Source organism: Hordeum vulgare, chromosome 3H (genome assembly GCF_904849725.1).
Source record: "Hordeum vulgare subsp. vulgare chromosome 3H, MorexV3_pseudomolecules_assembly, whole genome shotgun sequence".
NCBI classification, from domain to species: domain Eukaryota; kingdom Viridiplantae; phylum Streptophyta; class Magnoliopsida; order Poales; family Poaceae; genus Hordeum; species Hordeum vulgare.
In genome coordinates, this window is record NC_058520.1 from 180,284,984 (window position 1) to 180,300,740 (window position 15,757).

Here is a 15,757-nt window from a genome sequence, read left to right on the forward strand (position 1 = left end):
CTCCTCGCTATCCCATTCCTCTTCTTCAAGTCCAGGTGCTCGGCGCCTCGTCGTGGCGCCGGTGATAGGGCCGGGCCGCTCCTGCCAGGGGCGTGGGCGCTGCCGGTCATCGGCCACCTTGCCGGCGCCCTCCCACAGCGAGGCCCGGTTGACCTGGCGCAGCGCCACGGCCCGCCCATGATGCTCCGCCTCAGCGAGCTCAACGACGTGGTCGTATCATCCCCTGACGTCACGCGCGAAATCATGAAGACCCACGACGCCTCCTTCGCGTCCAGGCCTCTGACCTCCATGCAACAGATGGCATACGGTGACGCCGAGGACGTCATCTTTGCGGCGACGCGTGGCGGCAGCTTCGCAAGATATGCACCGTCGAGATCCTCAGCTCCCGCCGCGTCGAGTCCTTCCACCCCGCTCGTGAGGAGGAGCTCGGCCAAACCCTCCGCTCCGTGGTGGCAGCGGCGTCGGCCTCGTCTTCGTCGGTCAACCGGACCGAGCGCATATCGGCATTCGTCGTGGACTCCACGATGCGTGCAGAGGAGGTGCAACGCGGCGAGCGGGGTGAGCGGGAGGAGGAGGCGCGACGCGGCGAAGAAGGTTGTTAACTCTTACTTTCTTACCTCACATGTAAAAAAGAAGGGGTAAGGGGAAGCATGTTAAAGTTTGCCAACAATTGATAAGGTTGCTCTAATGCTAACCTGGTTCTTAGCAGCATTGACCATACTGCAGAACTCCTTGTGCATGACAGTCTAATGGTGGAAGGCGATATGCTTGTCCTTCTATTCTGTGTTTTGGTTGTGGAGAGGACCAGAGAACCTGCTTACCAACATCTGGTTGTCGAGTTCTGAGTTTTCTCATACCTGGACAAGAACCTTCTGCCCATATAGTTCTGCTTCACGACAAGCATGAACTCATCCACAAGCTCAATGCATTCCTAAATGAAGTGAGACAACTAAACGGGCACAACCAAGGCAGCGAACATTGAACCTGGCCTGTAGCTCTTTTTTGCCGCAATCTAATGTAGAACTCATCGTTCAGTAGCTCTTCGTTGTTTGTCCCCACATCGATGGTGATGGCTAAACACTGGGAAGCAAAACAGAAGTATAGTTACATGAAAATTACCAAATTGCTCGCTGCAAACAGGAGCAAGCCAGACACCACCAAGGGCCGTGTACAACGCAAGTTTCCCCACGGGAATTCCCATACCCTGCATATGATGGAGTTTCATTCATGATCATGGTTTTCACTTTTAGTGTGATCTCACTGAAATTTTATCAATTTTGGTCAAAATATTTCAGCAAATTCGGTAGTACACACAAATTCAAGTTAAATTTTTAATTTTCAAAATATTTGGTTGGATCTCAATCAAATTCAAGTGAAAATTTTGGTCCTTTGACCGAAACGAAAATTGAAATCACTGAATTTTAGTGAATTTTAGTGATTTCGCTTATGGCTAAAATATTTCTGAAACAGAAATCCAGAACCATGTTCATGGTAAGCTAACAAGCCAATAGATTTCAGTTAAAAGTAAATAAGCTCCGTGACTGACCTCACAGCCAAGATCTCCGAGGCATAAGATGCGCTCGCAGTCGGTGACAACGATGACCTGAATACTCTTCTCCGATCAGTTCCTCAGTACCTCGAGTACTCTCCCCTGCCATCAACAACAAGAAGACCACGCACGTGTTTCACTCACTTGAAGCAGAAACTGGCTAGAGGCCATGTAAAAAATGAAGTGAATTATCATCAGAAACGTACTTGTCTTGGAGACTGACATAGAGACCCTGCGGGCGCCTGAAGATGGAGCCGTACTTCTCGCACGCCTCGCCGATGGTGGGCGTGTAGACGACGGGGAGCAGCTCCTCGACGTTGTCGATCATGAGCTTAGTCAACGGCCTACAGCCCCATCCGCGTCATCCTTCTTCAACATCTTCGCCGCAGAACCTGCTATGTGCGGCAACAACACCGCGTGGGGCATCAACCGTCTGGTGGAGCGAGCGGCAGAGGCTGTGGGGAGGGAGCGCGGTGAGCCTGCACCTCGGTCTTCTCCTTGACGGCCGGAGGCCCTCGCGTCGGGGGCGTGCTGCTCCTGATCCGGCGGCGTCGGGTGTCCTGCGCCTCGCCCCTGTCCTTGGCCGTCGGTGCGGGTGGGGCGAGCGAGTGGAGGCGAGGCTAGGCGAAGTCGAAGGCGGGGCAGCGGTCGGAGGCGGAGGCAAGGCTGCGGGCGAGTGGGCGAGCGAGCGGCGGCCGAGCGGGCCGAGCAGCCGAGTTCGCAAGAGTGGAGGCGTGGGAGCGGTTCCCAGCATTGAGCGTGGGGGTTTCGCTAGCGAGAGGTTTGGTTAGCGATGGAATTAGCGGAGGGTTTCGTTAACGATGCTTTTTTGACCATTGATGATAGAATTAAACGGTTGAAATGATGAGTTGGATCTGCCCTCTCATGTTTTTAATAGTATATATATATATATAGAGAGAGTAAAAGCACGAGAGGACAGATCCAACTCTTAATTTAGACCGTTTAATTATATCATCAAGGGTCTAAAAACGTCATTAACGATTTTTGTTAGCGCTAATTGCCCACCCCACGTGGTCTCGACTCTGCCGGTCAATCCCGATCGCCACGCTCGCCCGCCTCCTCCTGGTCGCCCCGCTCGCCACGCTCGCCCGCCTCCTCCTGGTCGCCCCGCTCGCCCGCCTCGCCCTGCTCGCCCGCCTCCCCCCGGTACCCGCAGGCGAACGCGACGCAGGCGCTGGTCCTCGTCGACCGGAGCAACTTGGGCATCAGCGGCGCCGCGCTGGTCAGGTACCCGGAGGACCCGTACGACCACGTGTGGATCCCATGGAGCGAGATCGACTCGAATGAGTGGGCGGAGATCTCGACGCCGGAGAAGGTGAAGGAGCTGGCGGACCTCCGCTTCAACGCGCCGTCCGCCGTGATGCAGACCGCCATCGCGCCGCGCAACGGCTCCAGGTCGGCGTCATCAAGGACCATCCAGCTGTCGTGGGACGCGGCGCCGAACCACGCCTACCCGGACCCCGAGGTCATCGGCATCGTGTACTTCGCGGAGGTGGAGGTCGTGGCCGGGGGCGCCGCGCGCCAGTTCGAGATGGCCATCAACGGCAAGCTCTGGAGCAAGGCCCCCTTCACGCCGCAGCACCTCATCTGCGACGCCTTCTTCAACAGCGAGGCCCACCGGGGGTTCGGCGGCCACTACAACATCACCCTCAAGGCGACGGCAAACTCCACGCTGCTGCCGACCATCAACGCCGCCGAGTTCTTCTCCGTCGTTTCCACGGCCAACGTCGCAACGGACACCAAGGATGGTAACTGGAGTTCTCACAGTATCACTGTATCAGTGATTAGGCACATTATTTGGTAACTGATCTCTTTGTCTTGTGCTATACTGAATTTTGTGACAGTTGTGGCCATGGCTGCGATCAAGGCAAAGTATGAGGTGAAGAAGAACTGGGCGGGTGACCCATGCACTCCCAAGACTCTCGTTTGGGAAGGGTTGAACTGCAGCTATGCCATGTCCATGCCTCCCAGAATCACAAGATTGTATGTCCCGAGTTCATTTTCTGGCACGTTTGAGAAATGTGTTGAACTCTCAACAATTTCTGTGTGTTTTTCCAGAAATATTTCATTTGGCGGTTTGAGAGGTAGCATACAATCTCATTTCGCCAACCTCAAAGCAATCAAGTATTTGTAAGTATTAACTTCATTTCAAATTAGGGCATCTCCAGCCGTTTAGCTCCCAAGAGGCATTTTTTCACCGCTTGGGGGCTACCGACGAAAATTTTGGTCCAGCCGTTTAGCTCATGATAGTATGCTTGTCGTTTGTTCAGGGACTTGTCATACAACAACTTTACAGGATCAATTCCTAATGCTCTTTCTGAACTACCATTCCTCGTGCCGCTTTAAGGAATCTTGAACTCCACAATTACATTGTCTTCGATATCAAATGGTTTTGTTGCATAATTCCAGCTTTGGTCTGAATATTCTTCTACAACTTGAACTTGCTAAATGCTAATGAATGTTGTCTGGTGCCTTAGAGATTTGACTGGCAACCAGCTTAATGGGTCCATCCCCTCCGGGCTTATGAAGAGAATACAAGATGGCTCCCTAACTCTAAGGTGAACTGATCATATCTACATTAGTTCCCATGTTACTGCTTTCATACTTTTTTGACAAAGGGTGAATTTTAGGAACTTAAAATGAAGCATCCAGCAACTACAAACCTAATGAGTACACATCCAGCCTCTACATATGTAGGTTGAATACAACTGACGCACACATACACAATAAACATGCCAAACAAATAGTGAAGTCATGCAAGACCAAAGCTATGCCCTAGCATGGAAAAAAGAAAAACAAAGCGATACAAGACAACTGCTTTCATACATGCCTGGCCAAAATCACTTAACTTTTCTTCCTTTTGCTAGATACGGCAAAAATCCAAACCTTTGCAGCAACGGTTCCTCTTGCGAGCCCACCAAAAAGAAGAGCAAACTTATGCTTGCCGTGTACATTGTTGTTCCAATACTTGCAGTTGTGGTGATAGGAGCACTCGCAATGCTACTTCTTCTCATATTGAGAAAAAAGCAAGGTGAGACAAGGGGTCAAAACATCAACTGAAACTGCAAGCAGCACTAGACTGGACAATATTTACAGTTTCTTGTCACTGTCTGACTGATCACCTGATGAAGGATCAAGAAAGGGCAGTGTGAAGCCACAGAACGAGGCCAGTGGCGTGCATTTGCAGTGGCGGAACGGCGACACTCACAGCATGCTGCAGCTGGACCACCGTCGGTGCACGTACAAGGACCTGCAGGTCATGACGAACAACTTCAAGACGGTGCTCGGCCGGGGAGGATTCGGCTCCGTGTACGACGGCTTCTTGGCGGATGGCACGCAGGTAGCAGTCAAGCTGCGGTCTGAGTCCTCCAGTCAAGGCATTATAGAGTTCCTCACAGAGGTAAGTGTCATTCACCATCACCGGTTCAGGGAAGTTTTGTATGGAACTGTGTGTAAACAATTACTCTATTCTTGCTCAGGCTCAGACCTTGACAAAGATTCACCATAAAAATCTTGTGTCAATGGTTGGTTACTGCAAGGATGGGGAGTACATGGCGCTTGTCTACGAGCATATGTCTGAAGGAAATCTGGAGGACAAACTCAGAGGTGTGTACTAATTGATTTTGTGCATTTAGTGGGGTTTTTTATCCGCAGTAAAACTCTAGCGGAAACCTTTACATTATAAATATGAACTTAAATTAATATCCATGAGGAATTGATTCCAATACCCAGTCTCTCAGCCATGTAATCAAGGGAACTAGGCTCACTTCGTATGATTTGAGTTATCTCTCTTTCTCTACCCTTTTTTTTGGCGTCGAACCATTTGAGTAAATGGTTAGTGCCATCATCATCTCTACTATTAAAGGGGGATCTGCCGTCTGTCGTGATGGTTCGACCTCCAGCGATCCCCCTCCTACCGCTAGCCTTTCCACCAGTCCACCGATTTTTTTCAATCCATCCATAAACCAGACGATAAACCATCCGATTAGTTTAATGAAAAACCATTAGTACATCACACCTCGAACCACCACCCTTCGGTCGACCAGAAGCCCACGAACCCACGATCCAATCACCCCCGACCCCGTCGCCCCCGTTCTCCCCCGAGAAGCCGAGAGAAATCTCTCCGCTTTTGCTAACGAAGTCCCGATCTGTCAACCATCGCTGCATGTGCTCCCCATCCCGCTCTAAACTCCCCATGACCCCACGATCCAATCTCCCCCGCTCCCCTCGCCCTCGTTCCCATCTCTCACCCCATGACCCTTTCTCTTCATCTCACGAACAGCCTCTCTCTCCACATGTCCTCACCCACCCCTTATTCCTCCCTCCTCCGAGCGGTCAGCCTTTGCACCTCTGCATCCCTCCGCTATGCGAATGAGATTGATTGATGTGGCCAGCGGTGATTGCGAGCCCAGGCAGGCCGGAGTTGCTCGAGGTGTGCGATTTGGAGGATCTCCAGCACTGTGACAGGGCGAGTACTCTCCAGGTGGCTGGCGCTTGCGTGAACTGCCAATACACGGTCCACCGGCACCCTCCAGCCACTTCCCATGTCTCGCAAGAGCATAAATGGCTAGGAATGAAGGATTTGTGGTGGCCTGAGAAATAAAGCAAAACGGTGGTTTGCTTTCTCTATGTCTCTTCCTATTGCGTTGTGGTACCCTCTCTCTCTCTCTTCATGTTGTGTTGTGGTAATCTCTCTCTCTCTCCGAGGAGCACACATCACACAAACGAACGACGAGTGGCAATGGACTGACGGGAGACCGGTTGGTCCGCAACGCACAACGGGAGGTGGTAAGACCATGGGATGAGCAGGTAGACAGAGGATGCCGCTGGTGGAAATCTGGCAAGTGGCGGTGGCATACAGGTTTATGGTTTGATGTTTGCATTTTACCTAGATGAATACTTTTTTGCGAAATTTGCCTAGATGAATACTTGTAGCACTGCTTATTGTTGTAATCTCGTGTATAGGTTGTGCTGATTCTTTAATTGCCAAAACACCCCTTGATAAAAATCATCGAGGGCAGCTTTTTATTGTGGAAACTCGTTGTATGTGTGAATTTATTTATACTCTTGCTCTTGGCGCACAGAGCCTATAAGACCCTGAGTGTTCTTGTTGCTGCTGTAAGCATTTCATTTTATTATGTTTTCACGTGTGGATTTCATGATGAGAGCATCAATTATTTTAATACTGAATTTCTCTTATTTTGGTTATATTTTGGTGGCAGGACAAAGCGGGCATACATCAGGAATAAATTCAGCTTAGGTAAGAGTATCAAGAGGATGAACTCGCTTGACGGCTTGTACTGCATGTTCCCTACACATGGCGAGACCCCACCGATGCGATGAATGGTGTCTAACCTGTAGAAATAGTCCCCACAAAATCAAGAGGGTGGGTGGATACAAATCATTGTCCAACATTCATCTCCCTGTTAACTGTTTTAGTCTGAATTATGATGCTACTGTACTATATATCATTCATTCAGATTCAAACTTCCTGCGATTGCATACACTGATTGTATATACATTGTGTTAATTAATTAGTGACACCATCAGCTGCTTCATTTCACGGGCCGCAAATGAGTTAGACAGAGAGGACATTGCGGAAGAGGAGGTCACTGCTATGCAAGTATATTATATTATTATTATTCATTTCCAATTATGTCTAACCTATTTTTCTCATGTGGGACGTTTTCATGTTGCGGATATATTGAATTTTTGTTTCCTTCTAAATCGAGGGGAATGGTCGCTGAAGTTATTTCTTCTATAGAAAATAATTTCTTCTAAGATATGTAGATTAATCTGTTGTCCCTGCACAAAATTTCTTTGACTAAATATATTGCCTGGATCAATTTAGAAGAATTTTCATGTCTTTGTGCAGGTGGAGACATGGAAAGAGTAGAAGAAAGTTTGCACGGTTCAGAGAGAGGGAGCAAAATAAATACAACTATTTGGTGAAAAACAAAACATAGAATAAGTGATGCACATACTTTGCTTGTTCTGTGACAACCACTTGTATTTTGCTATGTTTTTTAAACTGATTAAATGATGTCTTTTCGGTTTTTTCTGAATTATTTTCATCATTGTCTTGTAGGATAGGGCTGTTAGTAGGGCAGAGAACAAAAACGACCTCTTGTTCATGATAAACGCATTTCTGGCATTACACGCTCACATGTGAGTGCTTGACAGAAAATAAAGGAAAATTAGTAGTGTCATTCCGATACCTTGATGTGGGATGCTATCTTGTTTGGCATGCATTTCTACACAAATTTGTATTGAATTTATGAATGCATTGTTTTGTATTGTTATGAGTATGTGCCCACTTGACTTCAGAATTAGTTTTTGGAATGGTGGTCATTTATGTACCTGTTTAGTCTGGTTCTTGTTTTTTCTGGGTATGCTCCAAGTGACTCCATAACTCATGCTTTACTAAAGAGTTTCAAAGATAAACTTGCATAGGTAAATAGCTCCGTAACTCATGCTTTGCTGCAGATTTTCGAACATAAACTTGTCCAGGTAACTATACTCTGAGTAGTAACCTTCAAGTTCTGGCATACTCTCTTTTGTTTGGACAACATCAGGAAATTTGAAGCCCCCCTGTGTCATGCTTTTAGTAGTTATGTTTCAAACATGTACAGATAAAGCTTTGCCTAAATTGTGGAGGCAACCAACTCCATCACCATCCGATGAATATGGTGGCATGTGGTCATGGAGGTTGCACATAAAAGAAAAGAAATTTGAATCCCAGTATGGAAAAATATGTGTACTACAGTACATTTCAGTTTTGAGAATTTCATTATGTCTCTACTGTATTGTTATCTTTTATCTCCAAACCGGATGCTTTTAAAAGCCACCCTTGAATTACCTCGTTGTTGGCCAACTGTCTTACATTGCAACATTGATCGCCACACTCCTCTCTGGTTAGAATCTAATACTGCAACAATCTGCACACCATATGTTTAGCTAAAATAGCTTAAGAGAGGAGCAACAAGGATGTGGACAAGTACACCATCTCTAATGCATCGTGATTATTACTCCTATGTTTTCCAAAGAAAATCTAGAGTCCCTCGGTGCTTTAAATCGATCATTTGTATGGGAGAAAGCACCACCATAGAGTTATGATGTTTAACAGTAACATGTTGACTTTTAGACCATGTTGAGTAGTACTAATGTTGAGCATTAAATTACCTTGGTTTGGAAAAAAATTATGTTGTATCCATTTGGTTCTATCAAGTATCTCAAGCGTCTATTGTTCTGCCAACAGATAAATGACTGAACATTTTGCTAGTACTACTCTTCTATACTATGACCGTATGGGGCTGGAGTAGACACCGACGAAGGGTTTTAAGGTGGCTCCTTGACATCATTACTTGAGGATCCAGAGTGCAATAATTCAACTTGTTGCAACATATGATGAGGCTAACCTTATTTTTGAAGTTTGTTAGTCGGATATAAGTGGTGTGTAATGTAGTGGCACGCGGAGCAGGTTTTGTGTTTTTTCTAACCCGTTGCATCGCACGGGCATATGTACTAGAATCGATAATTACATAAAACGGGAATGCAATGGGCAAGAAAAATATGTAAGAATCGAGAATTATATGTCGGGATGTGTATTTCAAATGGAACGGAACTATATATATTGCAATCCAGACATACTATGCAATCAAATTGGTAAAATCGATGTGTCCTCTTGTGATTTCATTTACTTTCAAGTTTTAGTATTTTTCCGATGATTTTGATGTGTTGTCCGATGTGTATATGTATGGAAAGCTTCAGGGTCAGCGTCTAATGGCTAGATTCAAGGTGGAATTCATTGCATGACAATAGTACACTCGGAAGTTCATGGCGCAGTTCTAAGATGCATTTTTCTTCTTCTTCTGAAGCTTGTTTTTAAGCTCATTATTTGATTAAATAATTATAAGAAACAGTTTATGCCACCTGATATATCAAAATGCACGCTGATATATTCTTATTTGATAAATTTATAATTAGTTGGTTGGAGATAATCCTATCAATAACCCCGGCCTACACCACCTACATTGGAGAGAACTCTGATTACATGTTTGTTGTTTGCTATGTGTTCATTCATCTGCCCCTTTCTACATTTGATTAAAGAGTTTGTTCCTGCAGATTAAGAAAATTGTTTACATCCAAGGGTTGCCACTGCATCTCCTTGACGAATTGTCAATTTCATGTCACATATTATCTTGAAAATGTAGCGGTATGTGCTAGGTTTGGCATTTTGTTGAAAATTGAAAAAGGGTCTTATATTATGTCGTCACCCCGCTATCGATCCCGCTGAGAACCGCTCGCTGCTAGCCCCCGCTGGGAACCGCTCGCCGCTCTAACAGACAGGGCTCGACATAGCGCATAAGTTCAATGCGTCAAGGCGCGCATCACGACCGGGCCAGCAGGTGAACAATGTACACGGAGGTGGAGATTCATCCAGTGTGATGCGTTAGCAACAAAGGCTCGCCACCAGGGGCTAGCCGCATTGCCTATCTACGCCGTCGAGCCGCGACCCTTGGCGCATCGTCTCGGTCTGCTAGATGTGGAGCCTGTCGCCCAGCCAGCAGCCATCCTCCATGCGTTGTTTCCATGTGCTAGCCATGACGCATGTCTCCATTCCCAGCCGCCCTCAACCCGCTCAAAGGCAATCTTCCTTCAAACTGACAAGGAGGACGGAATCCTTTCCTTGGTAAGGAGGCCTCTGTGATTAGTCCAACGATTTAGTTTTTTCATCTGAATAATTTTATCCGGCCTACTTTACATTGATCTAATATGCATTGACCCTGTTGGTTTCTCACCATTAATTTTATTTTATGTACGTATTGTTAAACTGTCATGTCTAGATTTATAGTGATCATCCAGTGTGGCCAAGGTCGACGTGGTGTCTGTGCGGCTCTACCTCGGTTCGCTGCCCTCCATTTGTATAATTTTTTCCGCCTTCCACCAAGTTCGAATTAAGTATTTATATGCATTTTCATTAATTGGATGAAATCCAAAAGAAAGTATACTAACTTTATACTCTTCCGTTTAGTTTTTCACTGACATTTTTCTTATGGTTTTCTATTCTCTGACCCTACCATGGGTACCGTATTTTTTATTTTTCTCGATCTCATTTCTAGCTAGGCTTAACATATTACTTGTGCATTTGCTGAAAGGAAGATGATTACCTCAACCAAGAATGAGCACATGCATGTGTCATACAATGTGGTTCTAGATATTCATTATTTTCATCCCATATAAACCGGTTGGCAACCTGATGAATGAGGAAATTTATTTCATTACACGTGCGTTGCACGTGCACTGTTACTAGTGTGGAGAAGAAGGACATTTTTCACAGGATTGCACGAAGGAAAGCCATAAATACCTGGGAAACTTCCCGACAGAAAAAGTAGAGTTTGATCCTCATGAAATAGAAGAACTGGCCAGAACGGAGAAGAATAGAAAGAAGAGAAAGTACACTCGGACGAGCCAAATCTCCGGAGATAAGGACCTGAGTCATACCCATGTTTTAAATGCAAGACCTTAGGTCACTATGCCAATATGTGCCTAGCAAGGAAGCAGGAAATCCAAGGAACAAAAACAAACACCAAGAAGCCTCGAGACAGGTTGGAAGTCATTTGTTTTCGTTGCAAGGAAGCAGGACATTATGCTAGTAAATGTCCGCAGGAGAAGAAAGCTAAAACGGAGTAGTTAAGTTTTTTCAATGGCAATAAGTCTAACATGAAGCACTCTTGTTTTCATGAGATTATGGAGTTAAATTTTGTAAGGGAAGTCTCAGAGATTGTAATAACTTCATGGATCAATGAAATTTATTGTGTCATGATTTCCTATGTTGAATTGTATGAGTTGTTTCTCTATGAAGAAAGATCTCTGACCATTTTCGAGGATATGAGAAAATATGGTCTATTCATGCATGGGTATATTTCATTTTAAGTGTGGTAGTAACCGGTAAACCCACAGGATCCAAGGAGTAGGAATGTACCATGCATACCAAGGAGCCAAATCCACTGAATACAATTCAAGGAAATGTTGGATCATATAAAACTATGTGGGTGACAACATTTGTAACCAAGTACTTTTGAAGTTGGAATTTTGAGAATAGAATGAGGATGAAATAAAGGAATTATTATGAGGAACCAATACCTGAGGATAAACAAACCAATGGAAAGGAAAATGAGTTCAAGGAATACAACCTTTACCAAGGCTGCATCTCAAGATTTTCATGAAGGTTTCCCCAAGCGCATGTAGTAATAAGCTATGATGGATCAGCAAACGTTTTCTTAGGAGCATATGAAAACCTGAGAGTTGTGAAGAACACGATAGATGTTTGTTCAGCTTGCAGAATCAATGGATTTATCCAAACTTCATTCATGTACAAGATAAATTCTGCAATGCTTGTGAGTACGCCCAAGTGTTAGAATACGGGATTCGCTAAACCTTATACAAGGTAATGATTTCAGTGCGACATGGCTTGGCCACCATGACGACTTACTCTTATCATTTCTCTTGCTATCCGGAATGGTAAATCTGAGAGACTTACCCATAGTAGAGAAACGACGTTCTTTGAAGCTTTTGTTTAAGCCTTAGAATGGTATGATGGAAGCCTCGTGTACATGGCAATTGTTGCCACGCGTAGGAAATTTTACGGCGAGGATGAAACCAAGACCCTTCTCACTACAGGATAACCACAAATGGTAGACCACCATGAGAATCATAGATTTGTTATTTAGAATGGTCACGAGACTTGTGAGTTAAGAGGACCCAGTGCAGGAAGAAGCTTATATCAATGAAAGAGCACTCAATTTTGATGGAAAACATTATGAGTATAATGGAAGATCATCACCAAAGGAGTTACCATGAAGAATGTGAGGAGTTAGATGCCAAGACCCCATATGATTGTTAAAATTTGAGGGACCGGTAACTCTCATTCTAAGTGTGGTAGCACCCCACCTTGCAGGACAATGGATTTGTTAGAAGACCCCAAACCCTAACCTTCTCTTTCTAGCCTCTTCGAATCTCGAGGACGAGATTCATTTTAAGTGTGGTAGGTTTGTAACATCCCAAATTTTTGAATGTTAATATAATTACTAGATTGATTGTTTGTTTGTTTGAGTGACTGGCAATTGAGTGAAATTTGAAACTTTTAGAACTTTTGAATGAGAGGGAATAAAATGACTTTCCCCCTTTTTCCTATGAATTCAAATTCATGCGTTTAAAATCAGTGAGAGAAGATAACATGACTTCTTCAACTATAAAGAATTTGAATCATGGTGGCATTTGAATTTCTTTCAGTATTTGATTCGAATTTATTTTGGAACAAGATTTCACCACAAAATTTTTGTGACAATATACTTGCCAAGCAAGAAAGAGAGGAGGTCACATGACACCCCAAAATCAAAATATAAAAAAGTCAGAAGAAAAATAGTGCCAAAAATTTTAAAGGCAAATTTTGGATTTTTATTAGATTTTAAAAAAATAAATTTTTATAAAGTTTTTATTTTGTGAAACATAAGATGTCCATGTTGTGGGAAATAATTTTATGGTCGTTTTGATATATAATACTTCTATATTTTGAATTATATTCATTTTTCCTTTTTCTGTTTTACTTTCCAGTTTTTATTAAAAGGAAACAAATCACTTTTATTTGGAAAGGCATCCTCAGCCCAAATTGGAAACCGAATCAGGCCTGTTATCTCCTTCTCCTACCTCCGATATCTTTCCTTCTCTGCACGGTTACCTTCGAGGAACTCACCAGGGCGCCAATCCCCACCCCGATCTCCTCGAGCTTTCCCTCCCAGCACCTCCCGTCGCCCTATATAAGATCCACATCCCCTCCTCTCTCAATTTTTCCCAAGAACCGTGCCTCTCCTCGCCTCTAGATGCCGAACCACCTCGCCGAGACCCTGCCCAGGCCGAGCTCCACGACCACTCCCTGCCGCGCCCCATCGCCCTTGATGCCCCGAGGAGATCGCCAGGACCCTCCTCTGCCGGCCGCACCACCCGGCGCCCCTACACCACCGGAGCCGCTCCACCTCGCCGCCTCACCTTCGTTCGCGCCATTACCAGCGCTGGAGCTCCTCTCTGACACGGTAAGCTCCCTCTCTCTCCTTTCTCCTCCTCCACCGTTAGATCCTAATCTACGGTCTAGATTAGATCTAGAATACCCCTTCGGTTCTATTAAAAGAACCGACCAGTTTTAGTTTAGCCGAACCATTTTCCTCTATTTTACGGCCTTCCGCCAGTTTAGCTAACACGTGCACACCTCTCAGCCAATAGAAAGCTGCCACGTCACCTATACCTTTTATTCTTTTTCGGTTTTAATTCTGAAAACAGATTTGAACCTGATTTTAGAATCCTTATAACTTTTATTCTATAACTATAAATTAGGTGATTCTTTTTGCATTGGATCAAAAAAATTATGGAGTTTCTGTAGATATATAATTTGTCCATGTTTGAAATTTAAATTTTGAATTTAAACAGATTTGGTTTAAATCTTATTTTGTTAATATCTGGAGTTTAAAAATAGATTTTTAGTTAATTCTTTTTCTACTGATCACTAGTGATATTATTTATCTGTGGGTTCAATTTCAGATTTTTGGAATATTCTAAATCATTATTTTATGTAAAACAGATTTTGTTTTAGTTCTTTGTAGGATTATTGCTATTTATTTTGCCATAATTGTTTTTTAATTTATTTTTGTTTATACTTGTGAAAGGTTATATTTTGTTTCCTGTTAGTTAAAAGTAGGTTTTCAACAACAACAACATTTTATTTTATTTGATAGCATGAAATCAATTCTAGTTCGGTAATAAATTGCAAATTGATTTCTTTGCTAGTTTGATTACCTATTTGAAAATACTTTCAAACAAATAGTTTTATGAAAAATACTTTCTGTTATCTTAGTTAATTTTATATTCTCTTTTCTGTTATTTTACTATTTCAGTGTTTTATTTTTTCTGTTAAGTTTAATTAGAACAAAAACTATTTAGTGATTGTTGTAGTAGAAGACTCCATAGTTTTTCTTTGAAGTTTATTTTTGTTTTTTATTTGATATTTCTTATTGATTTTATTGCATCAATTTTATTGTTGTTTGTAATATTGATTGCTAGTATGACTGCTTATATGAACACTATGTTTGATTATATAGATTTCATCGGAGAGTGACGAATAGTTCTATCAAGTTATTTCTTGAGAGCGATATCTATCTCCATCAACCTTACCTGGCAAGTTCACATTGATCATATTTTTACCTATGGTTTTATTGCATTAGTTTCAACCTTCTTCACCCATTGCATGCAAGTAGGTACTTGGAAACTTTGGTTATTGAGTAGTATGTTATGATAGGCACCCCTAAACCCTTGTTACTTTGGTCGGGACGTTATTTTGCTATGCTCCTAGTAGACGGGGTTTGGTTGAGTGTTTATCATGAGTGTTGTGAGAAACTTAATAATCAAGACCTGAAGACTCCAAGACTTGCAAGACCTCAAAACAAAATATACCCCTGGGTGAAGGACAGTTCAGATGGGCTCCCTGGGAAAACCAGCGTAGGACCCGGGATGCATGGAGAAGCGCCATGACATCTTGCGGAAAGCTTCACCCAGGATCAAAGAGTTGGATGGATATTTCAAGACCCAAGGCTTACCTGCATAGCCACAAGTCATTATGGGCTCTGGCTTGGTTGGACAACGTGGTGGCTCTGGACGGGCGGTGCTACGAGATGTAGAAGAACGGTAGGATTGGATGGGCATCGATAGAGGCTGAGAGGAACCCGTTGAAAGACCATGTTTTGATCATCCGGTTCTCAAACACCCTGAAGTGCGAGGACTTCAACGGAGGCGATTAAATCTTGTGGGGAACGTGTGCAAAACTCTGCAGAGTACTCAATCCTAATCGATTAGTCGTGTCCACGGTCATGGACAACTTGAGCCAAAGGAACTGAAACTATCAGGAATTCTCAACACCATAAACTTATTGATGTGGGTAATATTGATAACTTGGGTATGAGAAATGGTTGGTGGGACCTTCTCATTAACAACCAACAATGTAGTAAATTTTGCTTTTACCCCTCTCTTGTTGTAGGAAAAATTTGCTTTATGGAAAACTTAAACTACATCCCCACCTGCCATATATGAATTTAGTATAGATGATATTTTCACCCCTCTCTTTTATGACTTGAAGGCATA

The 15,757-nt window shown here is 43.9% G+C and overlaps 1 pseudogene across 1 annotated transcript; it reads left to right on the forward strand.

The window, feature by feature from the left end:
* Positions 1-2,579: 2,579 nt before the first annotated feature.
* LOC123441606 lies at positions 2,580-7,128 on the forward strand (annotated as a pseudogene). Its single transcript, XR_006630447.1, has 9 exons — positions 2,580-3,318; positions 3,415-3,553; positions 3,629-3,700; positions 3,841-3,942; positions 4,048-4,128; positions 4,438-4,601; positions 4,702-4,970; positions 5,050-5,176; positions 6,793-7,128. The product of XR_006630447.1 is annotated as a probable LRR receptor-like serine/threonine-protein kinase At5g59680 (transcript).
* Positions 7,129-15,757: the final 8,629 nt, after the last annotated feature.